The 12,469-nt window shown below is 42.8% G+C and overlaps 1 protein-coding gene across 4 annotated transcripts in view; it reads right to left on the reverse strand.

Annotated features, from left to right (window-relative positions):
- The window catches only part of CDC42 (cell division cycle 42), a 40,697-nt gene that overhangs the window by 25,962 nt on the left and 2,266 nt on the right, over positions 1–12,469 (reverse strand). For 2 of the 4 annotated variants that reach the window (XM_065528175.2, XM_074017583.1), the window contains exon 2: positions 9,940–10,077. The exons of the other annotated variants lie outside the window; for them this stretch is intronic. The gene's annotated coding sequence lies outside the window, so the exon portion shown is untranslated. The remainder of the gene's footprint in view (positions 1–9,939; positions 10,078–12,469) is intronic. 4 annotated transcript variants of the gene reach the window in all.

The raw sequence follows: 12,469 nt of genomic DNA on the forward strand, positions 1-12,469 counted from the left end.
TCTGCTCACCACAACCTCCGCCTCCCAGGTCCAAGTGATTTTCCAGCCTCAGCCTCACAACTAGCTGGGATTATAAGGCATGTGCCACCATACCTGGCTAATTTTGTATTTTTAGTAGAGATGGGATTTCTCCATGTTGGTCAAGCTCGTCTCAAACTCCCAACCTCAGGTGATCTGCCCCCCTCAGCCTCCCAAAGTGCTGGAATTACAGGTGTGAGCCACTGCACCCGGCCATGCCTTCAAGTCTTTAACAGCAATACTCCTGCCCCTGCTCTTAAAGCTTTTGGCTTCTCACTCTCCAGATCTCAGCTCAAATCATCATCTCCTCCCAAAGCCCTCCCCTGACCACATTATCCAGGGCAATAGTGCCCTCCCTCCTTACACTCTTATCATATTACCTTATTTCCTTTATTGTAAGGTCATAATCTATAATTATCCCATTTATCTGTTATATGGCAGTAGAAACAGACTTTTAAAAATAAGGAAATCTCCATAAAGGCAGTAACTGCTGTATGCCCACAAAATAGCTCAATACCAGTCACACAGGACACACTGAATAAATGAATCACAGAAGTAATTAACCATGTTATTTTTAGTCACATATGCCTAATGTTTATTCTAACAGATTTTTTTTTTTTTGAGACAGGGTCTCACTCTGTCACCTAAGCTGTAGCACAGTGGTGCAATTTGTGCTTACTGCAACCTCTGCCTCCTACGCTCAAGCGATTCTCCCACCTCAGCCTCCCAAGTAGCTGAGACTACAAGCATGCACCACCTCACTGCACCCAGCCCCTCTAACAGATTTTAAGCTCTCTGAGGGAACGACTAGGCTTATACTTCTTTTTTTTTTTTTTTTTTTTTGAGACGGAGTCTAGCTCTGTCGCCCAGGCTGGAGTGCAGTGGCCAGATCTCAGCTCACTGCAAGCTCCGCCTCCTGGGTTTACGCCATTCTCCTGCCTCAGCCTCCCGAGCAGCTGGGACTACAGGCGCCCGCCACCTCGCCCGGCTAGTTTGTTTGTTTTTTTTTTTTTTTTAGTAGAGATGGGGTTTCACCGTGTTAGCCAGGATGGTCTCGATCTCCTGACCTCGTGATCCGCCCGTCTCGGCCTCCCAAAGTGCTGGGATTACAGGCTTGAGCCACCGCGCCCGGCCTAGGCTTATACTTCTTTATTCCCCCTCCCAATGCAGCCAATACAATACTGAACAATATATTAAAGGCAGGAAAAAATAAAATTCTTAAATGTCTTTTAAAACTTTGTTGACTAAAGTAGTAATACGAAAAAAACGCCCAGGCACAGTGGCCTGTAATCCCAGCACTTTGGGAGGCCAAGGCAGGTCAATTACTTGAGGTCAGCAGTTCAAGACAAGCCTGGCCAACATGGTGAAATCCCGTTTCTGCTAAAACTACAAAAAATTAGCCAGGCATGGTAGCACATGCCTACAATCCCAGCTACTCAGGAGGCTAAAGCTTGAGAATCACTTGAACCCAAGAGGTGGCGGCAGTGAGTTGAGATCATGCCACTGCACTCCAGCCTGGTTGACAGTGACTCTGACCAAAAGAGAAAAAAAAAGAGATTTTTAAAGACACGCAAATATGGGTTCCAATCTTAACTCCACCTCAATGTGTACGATCCTGGCAAGTTACTTCACTTCTATGCCTTAACTTTCTCGTCTACAAATTGACATCTAATTCACAAGACCACTACAGAGAAATGAGATAATGTATATAAAGCAACTAGTAAGAGAGAGTAAATACCTAATATGGCACCTTATTCTTATTAAAAATTAAAACTTGCAGAAACAGCCCTAAAAAGATTAGAAGAGTTAAGTAAAAGCATCTAAATACTATGAATAACAGGGAATTCAGAAAAATCCTTGCTTCTACTATACAGGGTTATTTGCTAATTTGATCAATCCTTTCAGAAATCCCTTCACTCCAATCTCAAAGAGCAATTTAATTTAATAAGTGTAACATTTGTAGCCAAGAGATTCAAAGTATCACAGAAAGGGCTGTAACCCACCTCGCCCTATTTTAAGAGACAAAATACCCTAATCACACAGCTAGTATTTCTCAAGTCTCTAACATGCCCAAGGAAGACTGTTACAGAGTTGCAGTGAAGAGGATATGCTTTCAATCAAGCAGCCCTAAAGCTCATATGCCCATTCTTGTGTGATTCTGGGCAAGCTACTTAAAACTCTTTAAGCCTTGCTTCTTTTGTAAAATAGACAATAGTATCACCATCACAGGTTGTCACTCTGCAAAAAGCACTTAACACTCAACTATGAACTCTATCAATAATCCAAACATGCCGGGCGCGGTGGCTCACGCCTGTAATGGGAGGCCGAGGCGGGCGGATCACAAGGTCAGGAGATCGAGACCACGGTGAAACCCCGTCTCTACTAAAAATACAAAAAATTAGCCGGGCGCGGTTGTGGGCGCCTGTAGTCCCAGCTACTCGGGAGGCTGAGGCAGGAGAATGGCGTGAACCCGGGAGGCGGAACTTGCAGTGAGCCGAGATCGCGCCACTGCACTCCAGCCTGGGCGACAGAGCGAGACTCCGTCTCAAAAAATAATAATAATAATAATAATAATAATAATCCAAACATGCAGGCAATTTAGAATCTTCTCTACCACGCCTGTAATCCCAGAGTGCCTAGGTGAGTGGATCACCTGAGGTCAGGATTTCGAGACCAGCCTGACCAACATGGTGAAACCCCATCTCTACTAAAAATACAAAAATTAGCCAAGTGTGGTGGCAAGTGCCTGTAATCCCAGCTACTCAGAAGGCTGAAGCCAGAGAATCGCTTGAACCCGGGAGGTGGAGGTTGCAGTAGGCCGAGCTTGCGCCACTGCACTCCAGCCTGGGCAACAGAGCAAAGACTCTCAAAAAAAAAAAAAAAAAGAAAAAAAAAAATATTCTCTAGGCAATCTTCTATAGCAGTCGGTGTTCTAAACTCCATCAAAGTGAAAGTCAATCATACTCCCCTGAAAACAAAGTAAGAGCACTCACAAGGCCAGGCACAGTGGCTCACACCTGTGATCCCAGCACTTTGGGAGGCCGAGGCGGACGGATCACCTGAGGTCAGGAGTTCCAGACCAGCCTGGCCAACATGACAAAACCCAACTTGACTAAAAATACAAAAATTAGCAGGCACGATGACACACACCTGTACTCCCAGCTACACAGGAGGCTGAGACAGGAGAACTGCTTGAACCCAGGAAGCAGAGGCTGTGGTGAGCCAAGATCACGTCATTATACTCGGGCTTGAGTGACAGAGCGAGACGCTGTCTCAAAAAGTTTAAAAAAAAGAGCATTCACAGAGTATTTGATTAGAAGGGAAGAAAGATTACAGTAAGATTTTCCCTCAAAATATTAGGAAAACACAAGGTTTTGGTTTTTGTTTTTGATGCCCTTCACATATATTTCCACTTCAGGTAATTTATCCAAAAAGAAGAAAATACTTTATCAAGAAACAATGACATGCTATACCATTAAAACAGTTAATGTAACAAAAAAAAGAAAATTAAGTAGTAATACACCACAGGATGAAACATTAAACATATTAAAAATGATTGTGAAGGCCTGGCGCAGCGGCTCACGCCTGTAATCCCAGCACTTTGGGAGGCCGAGGCAGGAAGATCATATGAGGTCAGGAGTTCGAGACCAGCCCGGTCAACATGGCAAAACCCCATCTCTACTAAAACTACAAAAATTAGCCGGTGTGGTGGTTCGCACCTGTAATCCCAGCTACTTGGGAGGCTGAGGCACGAGAATCACTTGAACCCGGGAGGTGGAGGTTCCAGTGAGCCGTGATGGCATCACTGCATTCCAGTCTAGGTGACAAGAGCAAGACTCTGTCTCAAAAAAAAAAAAGGTTGTGGAGGCTACCAACAAGGTAATACAATGTTATTAAAAGCACACAACTGTTAAACCCTTTTTTGTTCTAAAGGGGGAAAAAAGCACAAAAGAATTTAACAGTAGTTGTGCCGGTATGTGTGCAGTTAAACAAGATCCCAAGCACCTAACAGACCCTCTCTAATTAGGACACAAATTAGGACCTAAAATATCTGTTAAAATAGGATTTTGTTCTTCCAAGAACCAACTCTATTAACTTATTACAAAAGTTATCGAAGTAAGATATCTAAATGCCTATTACAGCATTACCCTGGGTAAGAGAAATCTTGCCTTCAAAGGCCTTTAAAACATTTCAATAATTTACTAAATGCCTACTCCGTGCCAAATACTATGCTAGAAAGTTCATCATACGTCATCTAGCATACTTTACTGGTTATAAGCAGAACAGACTAACAACTGTAGTAGTCTCAGATCGCTACAATTCTACACTATAAACTACAAGTGCCACAGATTTTCAGAGTAAACATGGGAGAGTAATCTAGAATAATGTGAGAATAAATCTCTAGTTAGATGGGAGTATCAGGAGAAAAAGCACAACCAAGCATGCAAAGTGGAAGAAAGAAACAAAAAAACCATGAGTCCAAGTCACATAGACTCTAAAATCTAGGCAGAACAGTCACTTCTTTCATATCCATGAACAGCGTTTTAGGAGTATCAATATTGTACCTGTATTCCAAGGTGGACTACCAAAGACAAACAGATAGTCAAGGAACTCGGCTAAGAAACTAGGGTAATAATCTAAGATTGAAATGGAGGATCTGTCCCGGGGTAGTAGCATAGAAATAGAGAAAAGGTCATCAGATTGAAGGTGGAGGGTTTAAGGAGAAAGTTACAAAGAAGTTTTTTGGTTTGAAAAATTAGAGGATAGGTTTGTACCACAGACAAATGGACACATTCGGAAAAAATTCTCTTTTTTTTTTTAACAGAGCCACGGTCTCACTATGTTGACCAGGCTAGTCTCAAACTGCTGGCCTCAAGCAATCCTCCCACCTCGGCCTCCCAAAGTGCTGGGATTACAGGCATGAGCCACCACACCCAACCAGAAAAAAACTCTTAAGACCAGGCAACTTATGTTCTTAATACATGCACCAAAAAAAAAGACAAATCTTTTCAGAATCAGTACAGAGTAATTTAGTCGTAAGTCTACAAGAATGAAATCATGCCAGCCTATTTCAGAAATTCTAAACAAGCATACATTTGCAGCATAAAATAAGTCACTACATTACCTAGGCAGCAAACGTTGACAAATTGAGAACCTTTCTTTTAAAAGTTATGAGATGAGATGTCAACTACAAAACAATGATTATTTAGACTTTCTTTGCTCTAGCTGACAAGGCAGAAGTACCTACATTCAGATTCTCAGACAATTTGTCTTATAAACCACAAGTCATTTTTTAAATGGGTCAAACAGCAGGGCACGGAGGCTCATGCCTGTAATCCCAGCACTTTGGGAGGCCAAGGCAGGCATTATCACTTGAGGCCAGGAGTTTGAGACCAGCCTGACCAACGTGGTAAAACCTCGTCTCTACCAAAAATACAAAAATTAGCTGGGTATGGTGGCACATGCCTGTAGTCTCAGCTACTCAGGAGGCTGAGGCAGGAGAATCGCTTGAACCCAGGAGGCAGAGGTTGCAGTGAGCTGAGATCATGCCACTGCACTCCAGCCTGGGTGATAGAGTAAGAATCCGTTCTCAAAAAAAAAAAAAAAAAAGGGTGTTCCATGGGGGTGATGGGGAGGATGAAACTCCATCAAACAAGTTTAAGAAACATCAAGTTAGGCCGGGCACAGTGGCTCACACCTGCAATTCCAGCACTTTGGGAGGCCGAAGTGGGCGGATCACTTGAGGTCAGGAGTTTGAGACCAGCCTGGCCAACATGGTAAAATCCCATCTCCACTAAAAATACAAAAATTTAGCCGGGCATGGCGGCAGGCACCTGTAATCCCAGCTACTCAGGAGGCTGAGGCAGGAGGATTGCTTGAACCCGGGAGGCAGAGGTTGCAGTGAGCCGAGATCACGCCACTGCACTACAGCCTAGGCAACAGAGCAAGACTCCATCTCAAAAAAAAAAAAAAAAAAAAAAAAAAGGAAACATCAAGTTAAAATGATTGACAGTCTAACTTCTCTAACCCTTTAAAATAAACTTATATACATTATGATTTCCATGATGAAGATATAATAAAGGGTTTCTTTTTTTTTTTTTTTTTTTTTTCCCCTGAGACAGAGTTTTGCTCTTGTTGCCCAGACTGAAGTACAGTGGTGCGATCTCGGCTCACTGCAACCTCCACCTCCCAGCTTCAAGCTATTCTCCTGCCTCAGCCTCCCAAGTAGCTGGGATTACAGGCACCTGCCACCACATCCAGCTAATTTTTTGTATTTTTAGTAGAGACGGGTTTCATCACATTGGCCAGGCTGGTCTCAAATTCCTGACCTCAGGTGATCTGCCTGCCTTGGCCTCCCAAAGTGTTGGGATTACAGGCATGAGCCACTCTGCCCAGCTAGGTTTCTAATTTATCTGACACCCCAGCCCATGGAAACATCTTTCATATATTCTGAAACACACTAAGCCACACAGGCCTTACTCTAAAATTATCCCCTACCCTCATCTTTACTAGCTTATCAACTATTAGGATGATCGCTAACATTCCCTTTGCCCCTATGATGAATAGAGCAAATAAGCAGCACAAATAAAACAGCAAAATAAAAAAACACTGATATTCATAAAACTATCCTTTCAAGTCATCTGATAAACCAAACTTTACACACTTTAAATTCTAATCACTCATTTTAAAATCTCGTTAATCTTAAACCCTATAATAAAAATGTTTTTTTTGGGAGGCTGAGACGGGCGGATCACGAGGTCAGGAGATCGAGACCATCCTGGCTAACACGGTGAAACCCCATCTCTACTAAAAAATACAAAAAACTAGCCGGGCGAGGTGGTGGGCGCCTGTAGTCCCAGCTACTCGGGAGGCTGAGGCAGGAGAATGGCATAAACCCGGGAGGCGGAGCTTGCCGTGAGCTGAGATCTGGCCACTGCACACCAGCCTGGGCAACAGAGCGAGACTCCGTCTCAAAAAAAAAAAAAAAAAAAGTTTTTTAGGCAAGTAAGTAATATGAATGTATTAATTCCATTTCAGAATTTATCTAAAACTGAGTTCTTCTCCAACAGTATTCAGCTAATGAAACAAATACTAGTAAAGTTGTAATGAAAATCCCTGAAACCAGAGATAAGTGTTATTCAAGTAACATTATTCTTTCACTTCCCACTCCTCTTCATCTGCTTTCATACAGATTTAAAAACAAACTAAAAATATTAAATACTCCTAAACTGTCTTCCAGCAAAGCAAATGAATCATAGCTGAAATCTTGTTTATGTTTTCTTTACTAAATTTATCCTCTTCTCTCATACTCCTTAACACTAATTAACACAATATTCGTTTACTCCACCTCCATCCCCCTCTGGTTTCATCATCTGTTCCTCATTTGATCTGTTTTCAGACACCTCTCCTCCTTCCACAAGGAGTAACGAATTGCGATAATCTGTTTTTTTTTGTTTTTTTAATTTTTTGAAACGGAGTCTCAGCTGTCGTCCAGGCTGGAGAACAGTGGTGCATCTCCGCTCACTGCAGCTTCTGCCTCCTGGGCTCAAGCGATTCTCGTGCCTCGGCCTCCCGAGTAGCTAGGATTACAGGCGCATGCCACCACAGCTAATTTTTTGTATTTTTAGTAAAGACGGGATTTCACCATGTTGGCCAGATTGGTCTTGAACTCCAGACCTCAGGTGATCCACCCAAAGTGCTGGGATTAAAAGCATGAGTCACCGCACCCAGCCTACTGATAATCTTTTAACTGAAAAGGATGTAGACTGTTTCAAATGGCCACTGAAGACACAGAGAATGGACACAGGTAATAAACACAGGTGTTCCTGACACACTGATCCCCCAGTCTCAGGGACAGTCCTAGTCAATTTCTCCTACACCAAATAGTTAAAGAAGGAAAAAGGAAACATCAAAAAATTAATTCAATCTGGTCCTTGAAAAGTAACAACACGCTGGGAGCGGTGGCTCATGTCTGTAATCCCAGCACTTTGGGAGGCCAAGGCAGGCGGATCACCCAAGGTCAGGAGTTCAAGATCATCCAGTCCAACATAGTGAAACCCTGTCTCTACTAAAAGTACAAACATTAGCCAGGCATGGTGGTGTGTGCCTGTAATCCCAGCTACTTGGGAGGCTGAGGCAAGAGAATCACTTGAACCTGGGAGGCGGGGCTGCGGTGAGCCGAGATCCCACCACTGCACTCCAGCCTGGGCAACAGAGCAATTTTTAGACTCCGTCTCAAATAAAAAAGAACAGAAAAATAGCAATAATTTTTTCAGGCGGGCAGCTGAAAAAGATTTTGGTTCTTCACATTCTCCCTTGAAATTGGAAATATGATGTCAGCAAAGAAAGCAGAAAACATTTTTACATTCAACAAGCTTGCCAAGTCTGTATTTCACCTAAATTTTCATAATATGAATTATCCTAATCATATGCTTAGACCATTCCTCTTCACAACAATTAGTTTTCAATAAAATGTCGCTTAAGTTCAAACGTGTAATTAAGGCCCGGTGCTGTGGTGGCACATGCCCATAATCCCAGCTACTAGGGAGGCTGAGGCAGGTGAATCACTTGAACCTGGGAGGCGGAGGTTGTGATGAGCCGAGATTACGCCATTGCACTCCAGCCTCGGCAACAAGAGCAAAATTCTGTCTCAAAAAAAAAAAAAAAAAAATTAAGGCCGGGTGCAGTGGCTCACAACTATAATCCCACAGCTCTGGGAGGCCAAAGTGGGAGGTCACCTGAGGCCAGGAGTTCAAGAACAATCTGGGCAACATAAGAAGTCCCCATCTCCACAAAAAAAAATATATATTTACAATTAGCCAAGTGTGGTGGTGTGTGCCTGTAATCCCAGCTACTTGGGAGGCTGAGGTTGGAGGATCCTTTGAGCCCAGGAGTTCAAGGTTACAGTGAGCTATAATCACACCACACACTGCAGCCTCGGTGACAGAGCAAGACTCTATCTCTAAAAAGAGATATTTTTTAAATTAAAAAATACATAATTCAGCCGGGTACGGTGGCTCACGCCTGTAATCCCAGGCTGAGGCCGAGGTGGGTGGATCACCTGAGGTCGGGAGTTTGAGACCAGCCTGACCAGCATGGGGAAACCCCCCAACACGGAGAAACCCCAGCTCTACTAAAAATACAAGATCAGCCAGGCATGCTGGCACATGCCTGTAATCCCAGCTACTCGGGAGGCTGAGGCAGAAGAATCACTTGAACCCGAGAGGCAGAAGTTGCGGTGAGCGGAGATCGCACCATTGCACTCCAACCTGGGCAACAAGGGCAAAACTCCATCTCAAAAAAAAAAAAAAAAAAAAACTTTAAACAATGTATTAGTTCCCGATAACGAGCAGACATGAGGCAAATCTACATAATAGGCAGGAAACTACAATTCCTTTAAAAACTAAATAGGCTTCAGATTCATTTTCAGATTATGATCCTTGCAATAAATTCTGGTACACTGCCTAAAATAAACCAGGTTATGCTTCCGTAGGAAAATAAAATGAAATAAAGCATTCACATTGTTTCTGAAATTTGAGACATCACTCTAGCAGTCCTGAAGAGGGTGCTTCAAGCCTTAATACACACATAAAAATCATGTGGGGATCTTATTAAAATATGATTCTGAGTCAGTAAGACTGGGATGAATCCTCATAGTTCAAATGAGCTCCCAGGTGATGCTTACGCTGCTGGGTCCACGGACTAGACTGCATACCTGAGGCCTTACACCCTTTGCTTCTATGATAATGGTAAAGATAATGGATAAAAACGTAAAGGAGGCTGGGTGCAGTGGCTCACGCCTGTAATTCCAGCACTTTGGGAGGCTGAGGCAGGCAGATCATCTGAGGTCAGGAGTTCAAGACCAGCCTAGCCTGACTAACATGGTGAAACCCCCACCTCTACTAAAAATACAAAAATTACCCAGGCGTGGAGGCAGACACCTGTAATCCCAGCTACTCAGCAGGCTGAAGCAGGAGAATCACTTGAACCCGGGAGGCAGAGGTTACAGTCAGCCAAGATCACGCCACTGCACTCCAGCCCAGGTGACAGATCAAGACTCTGTCTCAAAAAAAAAAAAAAAAAGTAAAGCAATGCCCACTTCATTTAGAAATGTTTTGGGGCCAGATGTGGTAGCACAGGCCTGTAATCCCAGCACTTTGGGAGGCCGAGGAGGGCAGATCACCTGATGTCAGGAGTTCGAGACCAGCCTGACCAACATGGACAAACCCCATCTCTACTATAAAAATACAAAATTAGCCGGGTGTGGTGACGCATGCCTGCAAACTCAGGAGGCTGAGGGAGAATCGCTTGAACCTGGGAGGCAGAGGTTGCAGTGAGCTGAGATCGCACCATTGCACTCCAGTCTGGGCAACAAGAGCAAAACTCCTTCTCAAAAAAGAAAAAAGAAACGTTTTTGGATTCATCAGATTAGTCCGGGAGAAGGATGGTTATTAAAATGTTTATGTTTGAGGGAAACACAGCTTCTCAAAGATGGCGGGGAAGCGTCCTCAGAGTTGTGCCAAGAGCAAAAATCTATACGGCACTCACTATGTGACAGTGAATAGTCCTCAACACTTCACATATATGAACTAATTCAATCTTCCTAACACTGCAGCACTGTGAGGTAAGCATTATTGCTACCCCTATTTTAGAGGAAGTAAACCTGAGTCACAAAGACGTTACTAAGACTGCACATGGCTAATAAGTGGCAGAACCAGGATGTGAACCCAGGCAGTCTGGTTCCAGAGTCTATGCTTTTAATCACTATAGTAGCAATATATCAATCAAGAACACACAGCAGAATTGAAATGGCAAATGGCAATGACTTAATTTTACAGAAAAGGATGCAAGGTTAAAGGGTAAAGCGTTACAGAACAACAGTAAGTAATAGAGCCTAAATCAGAGTTGCTCTTCAGGTGACAGAGAACCAATGCTTACTGAATACCATGACTTAACAATATAGTTTTCTGCTCTATTAGAAACTGTTCTGGACTTTAGTATAATGGCCAATGCCAAATCTTTGATTTAAAAAATATTTTTCTAAAATTGCAAGGAGGGACACCATACTGGTGGCAGAAAGCCTGGTTTCACTTCATGGAATAAGCAGTTTGAGATCAATGTCCCAGAAGAGTTTTGACATTCAGGACTTAAAATAGCAGCAGCAGCAGAGGTAGCTGAAATGGCAAGTAAAGAAAACTGCTTTAGTAAAAATATTTTGGACTGGAGGGATGAGAAACTAAAAGTAGAAACTAGTAAGACACAAAGCATAACATGACAAGGAATCTGATACAGTAGTGAACAAGTGGCAAAAGTTATTTGCAAACAAAGAAATAAAGGAAGATAAGGAAACAAACATTAAGTGAATAATTTTTAGGAGAGTAAGGGAACTCGTCATCACAGATTTTCTAAGTGACAGTAAGTTGTCCAGACAGTGCAGCTGCAGAAGATACTGAACTAAACAGATGGAAAAAGTCAAGCAAAAGTAGATTAGTAATCACTACTTCAATGAGCCCAAATAAAGATATGGGCTGACCAAGCACAAAAGTTGTCTCAGGAAACACAGCACAAAGACCCATGGAATATTAGGGAAAACGTTAACCCTCAGACATCATCAAATTCATTCACTTGAAAAATATTTCTTAAAACCTACTATTTGTATGGCAGTATTCTAGGCATTAGCAATGGGGTGACCATGTCAGGCCAAAGCCCTGCCTTCACAGAACTTACAATCTAATGATGAAATTTATGTGGAAAAGAACACTGAATAAGGCATTACCATAAAATTCCCAAATGAAGCATTTTAATATAGAGGGATATGTTTATGGAAGATATGTTAATGCAATATTTAACCCTCTCTCCCCTTCAAAGGAAGCCCTGTAGCCTAAGGTGCTCATTAAGTGTTTCTCACCCTCTCAAAAAAAAAAAAAAAGACAAACTCTGAAACAACAGAGAAGTGCATTTAAAATACATCTATAAATAAAAGCACAACTTGTCTTTTACTTCCAAGAAAGTCTGCCAGCGGCACAGCAGCTCATGCCTATATCCCAGCACTTTCAGAGGCCAACGGGGGCAGACAGCTTGAGTTCAGGCATTCCAGATCAGCCTGGACAATATGACCAAACCCCACGTCTACGAAAGATACAAATATCAGCCGCGTCTGGTTGCATGCAGCGGTAGTCCCAGCTACTGCAGAGGCTGAGGTGGGAGGATCAGTTGAGGCTGGAAGGCCGAGGCTGCAGTGAGCTGTGATCACACCACTGCACTCCAGCCTGGGTGACAGGGTAAAACCCTGTCTCAAAAAAAAAATTTTTTTTTTATTTAAGTCCCCATACTACTCTAGGCTATAACATCTGCCTTAGATTCCCAAAAAATTAAGCTTAGTTAGAACAGGTATTGGTTGTAACATGAAAACATTTTAAGAGTAAACAGATGTGATACCTTTCTGGTCTTG

The sequence above is a fragment of the Macaca fascicularis genome, chromosome 1 (assembly GCF_037993035.2).
Source record: "Macaca fascicularis isolate 582-1 chromosome 1, T2T-MFA8v1.1".
In the NCBI taxonomy this organism is placed as follows: domain Eukaryota; kingdom Metazoa; phylum Chordata; class Mammalia; order Primates; family Cercopithecidae; genus Macaca; species Macaca fascicularis.